Genomic DNA, 5,154 nt, shown 5'->3' on the forward strand with positions numbered 1-5,154 from the left:
CCCAAATATAGTAGCTGCCGCTGCATGGGAAGCTGTAAGTTGTAGCACTCAGCCATGCAGACACTCTCTCCAAATGGAGTAAGATTTTTGTTTGTTTAACTGATTGATTGGTTTTTTTTGGTCATGGGGCTTGAACTCAGAGCCTGTGAGCTGTCCCTGAGCTCTCTTGCTCAAGGCTAATACTGTACCACTTTGAGCCACAGCTCCACTTCTGGTTTTCTGGTGGTTAATTGGAGATAAGAGACATTATTGCTAAAGCTGGCTTCAAACTACTATCTCCAGATCTCAGCTAGAATTACAAGAATGAGCCACCAGCACCAGGCTGTTTGCTCTTTCTGTTTGTTTGTTTGTTTTTTTAAGCTCTTTCTGTAGGGACTAGCCTGAAGAATACTTTTCTTTGTGCTCTACTATAGAATCTACTATAGGGTGGTCTACTATAGGATTTTCTTTATGGTTCAGCTTTCCTTTTGTTTCTCTCCATTACAAGTCATCTGATAAGCCAGATTACTACTAAGTGACTAATGGAGTAGTATATACAGCTTAGATACACTACACAAAGAGATGATTCATGTCCTAGACATGTCTACTCAGAAAAGCACACAACTTGAAAACTAATGAGTTCTTTCTAGACTTTTCTATCTAATACTTCTGCACTGAAGCTGGACATACAAATCTAAACTATAAGCTGTGTGCCAATGGCTCATGTCTGTTATCCTGGCTACGCAGGAGGCTAAGATCTGAGGATCATGGCCAGCCCAAGCAAGAAAGTCTATGGCACTCTTATCTCTGACTAACCACCAAAAAGCCAGAAGTGGAGCTGTAGTTCAAGTGGTAGAGTGCTAGCCTTGAGGAAAAAAGCTCAGGGACAGCAACGCAGGACTAGAACCACCTCAAAAATAAACACAAAAGGGGCTGGGAATATGGCGTAGTGGCAAGAGTGCTTGCCTCGTATACATGAGGCCCTGGGTTCAATTCCTCAGCACCACATATACAGAAAATGGCCAGAAGTGGTGCTGTGGCTCAAGTGGCAGAGTGCTAGCCTTGAGCAAAAAAGAAGCCAGGGACAGTGCTCAGGCCCTGAGTTCATGGCCTAGGACTGGCCAAAAAACAACAACAACAACAACAAAAAAGAATTGTACAGCGCAGGCTGGGAATATGGCCTAGTGGTAGAGTACTTGCCTTGTGACATGAAGCCCTGGGTTTGATTCCTCAGCACCCACATATATAGAAAAAGCCAAAGTGGCGTTGTGGCTCAAGTGGTAGAGTGCTAGCCTTGAGCAAAAAAGCCAGGGACAGTGCCCAGGCCCCAGTTCAAGCCCCAGGACTGGGAAAAAAAAAAAAAAACATAATTGTACAGCACTATTTAGTGGCTACTAAATAGCAGCTTGGCACATTTCTATTTTAATGTGGCTTCAATTATGAGGGACCCCTGTAGTTTTTCAAGAGATTCTAGCAAAGCACCATCAATAAAAGTCCTGAATTCTGACCTGAGTATACTTTCTAGAGACTTTCAGACCCTGAGAAATGTACTTTGACAACTCATAAAGAGATGGAAGATAAATATTAACTCTTACTGGATGATGGTACAGTCAGTTATGAAGATCCTTCCACAAGTCTTGGTTGTGAAAATGGCCATATCTTTGCAAATGAAAAGTTAAGATCCTTTTTGTGAGGTTTTGTTGTAAGGAAATAATTATGTAAGTTATGTTAAAGAAATGTTTAATCCATACCAATCTCAGTCCTTTCATTTATAACCTGTACTTCCCACTGTTTTCAAGGCCTTATAGAGGTCAGAAGTCATTTCAAATTCAGAGTTGGACCTAACTTGAATGTGTGGCTTTATCTTACTCACCCCCTTCTCCCAATTTGCTTTCTGTTTCCCTTATATAGTACTGTAATTAATTCTCTACCATAGTAATAAGTAACATTTATTCGGTGTATGCTATGGAACATTCCCTGGAACATTTATGCATACCAACTCTAAAAGTTCCTAAGAAGCATCAAAATTCATCTTTCTGAAGGAAATATGATTGTCATTCCATTTGCAAATTTAGAAACTGAGTCGCAGGAAGGCTAAGTAGCTGGTCTAACTAGTCGACTCCTGACCCCTCCTTTTTTCCTGTCACTCCCATGGTTCTCTACATCCAGATTTTGCCAATCTCTGCTCCTCTGTATATCTTCTCTCAACCACAGTCCCTCAGTCTGCCTAGCTCTCTAGCACACCTTCTCCTTGTATGTCCACATGGGCTGCTATTGAGGTGCCAGACTTTGAAGTCAGGCCCCACCACGTGAACCCCATTTTAGAATCGAACCCTAAGCCAATCAGATTTGTACCTCTGTTCTAATCTTGCTTGCACAGCTGATTGTTGTAACCTTGTTCTTTGCCTTTATAAGCCCTATGTAATCACGGCTCCGGGCTCCCTCCTAACCTCCGCTGTGTCGGTGGGTAGGACAAGGCCCGAGTTGGCAGCTCGTTAAATAAAGCCTTGCCTTGCTTTTGCATTTCGGAGTGTCTGAATCTCGGTGGTCTTCTTGGGGGTGGTCTTGCGACTTGGCACAACACTATCACAGAAAACACAGAGCATGTCACTCTTATCATCTTACTGGAAAGAATTTTTCCCATAGGTTGAGACTGGATGAGAGTTCTTAGCAATTTAACCCACCAGGTCTTCCTGGACCCTATCTTATCCTCTGTTCTCTAGGCACCAGCCATGTGGAATAATCATGGGTTCATGAATCCATTCAATTCTCTCCATCCCCCACACATCTGCCCACATCATGTCCTTTACCTAGAAGCCCCCATCTCCCATCTTCCCTGGCTGTTTCTTACCACAAAGGTTAGACCAAGTAGTCTCTCTTATGTAGCTTTCTGAATGCATAGCTCTCTACTTACACTCCTCCAGCATTCAGTATGTAAGAGTTCACTAGCCTATTGATGTAGTCATTTTAGAGCCATGTGAACTGCTCATTGGGTTATTTTAGGGTTTTTTCCCAGTTCCCTGTGTTTAATGAACCTTAGATCCTCAAAAGAAAGTTTATTGGATTTATTTATTAATAACAAAGATTATGATGAATAATAACAAAGGCTACTAAATCTGTTTCAGAAGTCAGATCTCATGTTTGTAATAGGATATTTTGGAGGAGAACATTTCTCTGTAGTACTAGAGTTTGAACTCAGGGCTTTGTACTGACTGAGCAGGTTCTCTCCCACTGAGCCACACCCCAGGCCTATCACAGGAGATTTTAGCCTCTACACATCAACTTTTACTTCATACATTTGTAAACTGCTGTAAACAAAACATTGCCTATAAGTCTTTACAAGTGCTGAAGAGATGGTTTGACAGGCTCCATTTCACCCAGTAACCATGATAATCATCGCTTTTAAATGTGTCTTTGCTTTTTATCCTACTATATGTTGCTTTGTATGAGAAGAAGAAATTAAGCAACTGGTAAAACAACAAAGGAAACAGTCAACATGATACCACCTCAAGTATCCAGGCCCTGTACATATACAGAGGCCAAGTGCTCAAGATCATAAGACAGAATGGGGCATAAGATGTCTGAGATGAGACCTGTGAGGGGAGAGGGGAAAGCTTCAAATGTGGAAGACTAATACTACAAAGAAGTCAGAGTGCCATGGAGGTATATGAGTAGATGTGAAAAGGGTTCTGTCATGACCAGCCTTCCAGGGAGGTTGTACTTCAGCCCTGTGTTTTCACAACCTTACTCTGCTTTCACTCACAGTGCAGCATGGCAAAAGTCTGTGCCTTGTGGAGCTTAATAAATAACTGTGGGGCTGAGTTTCGATTGAGGGGCTCAGACCTTAGGACAATGTTTTTAAAATCTGATACTAGAAGACTGAGTCATCACCCATAGTGCCACCTGGCAGAGAGAAAAAGGACTGGGTTAGTCAGATGCTGGTGGCACATGTCTGTAATCCTAGCTACTCAGGAGGCTGAGCTCTAAGGGTTGTGCTTCAAAGTTAGCAAAGTCTGTGAAACTCATCTCCAATGAATCACTGAAAAACTAGAAGTAGCACTGTAGCTCAAGTGACAGAATGCCAGCTTTGAGCACATAGCTAAGGAACAGCAACTCCAGCCCTGAGTTAAAGCACCAGTACCAACATACAGAGAGAGAGCGAGACACTAGGCTTTCAAATTAGGCATCTGGAATCAGAAGTGTGATGCTGACAAAAGCAGAGGTTCGGGGCCTCAGGATGTTTTCTAACACTCAAACCAGAAGTCACTTGTGGAAAGTAACGTATGCAACAACAAATGGTAACTCACAAGTCTGAGAAAAACACTTCCTTCCACTCTGCTTATGAACACAGAAGCCCAGACCCTCTCTGTACTGAGCTCCTCTTGGCAGATGGGCTTGCTTTCTCAGCATCCCCAACTCGGTTTCCACACTCTCTTTTAGAGCTGAAATGGAGGCGTATCTCCCCAAATTTCAGAACTCCAGTATAGAAATCTTGCCGATAAAGCACCGCTTCCAAAGGGTTACAAATTTTGTTGCTATTCTAAGGTCTGGCTCATTTGATTTCCTTTAACCCTAAGATTCTCTCTCTCTCTCTCTCTCTCTCTCTCTCTCTCTCTCTCTCTCTCTCTCTCTCTCTCTCTGGAAATGTTTACTGCCGCTCCTTACCTCACCACCTCTAATGTACAACTCACTCTGTTAATGTTGTCTGTCCATTCATTCTTCTGAGCTCAACTCAAATGTTCCTTCTCTTTCTCCACAGCATATTCAGTGTCCAAATTTTGAACTCATTGTACTATGTTTCTTTACTTTCAAAGCAGCTTCCAATCTTTGCCTTTCACTATTTCCTTTTCTTTCTTTGTTTTTGTCAGTCATGGGGCTTGAACGCTGGGCCTGGGAGCTGTCCCTGAGCTCTTCAGCTCAAGGCTTGGGCTCTACCACTTGAGCCACAGTGCCACCTCTGGTTTTCTGGAGATAAGAGTCTCACAGAGTTTCCTGCCCAGGCTGGCTTTGAACTGTGATCCTCAGATTGTCTATTTTGTTAATGTCTTCTTCTCCCCTAGACTGTGAGCTCAGTCAGGCTATAACCCATGTCTGGTTATCTTACTACTTAGAACCAATGCCTAAGCTTAGACATGCTTCAGAGGAAACGCCTGTATGTAAGACTTGGATTATCAA

The sequence above is a fragment of the Perognathus longimembris genome, chromosome 11 (genome assembly GCF_023159225.1).
Source record: "Perognathus longimembris pacificus isolate PPM17 chromosome 11, ASM2315922v1, whole genome shotgun sequence".
Lineage (NCBI taxonomy): Eukaryota > Metazoa > Chordata > Mammalia > Rodentia > Heteromyidae > Perognathus > Perognathus longimembris.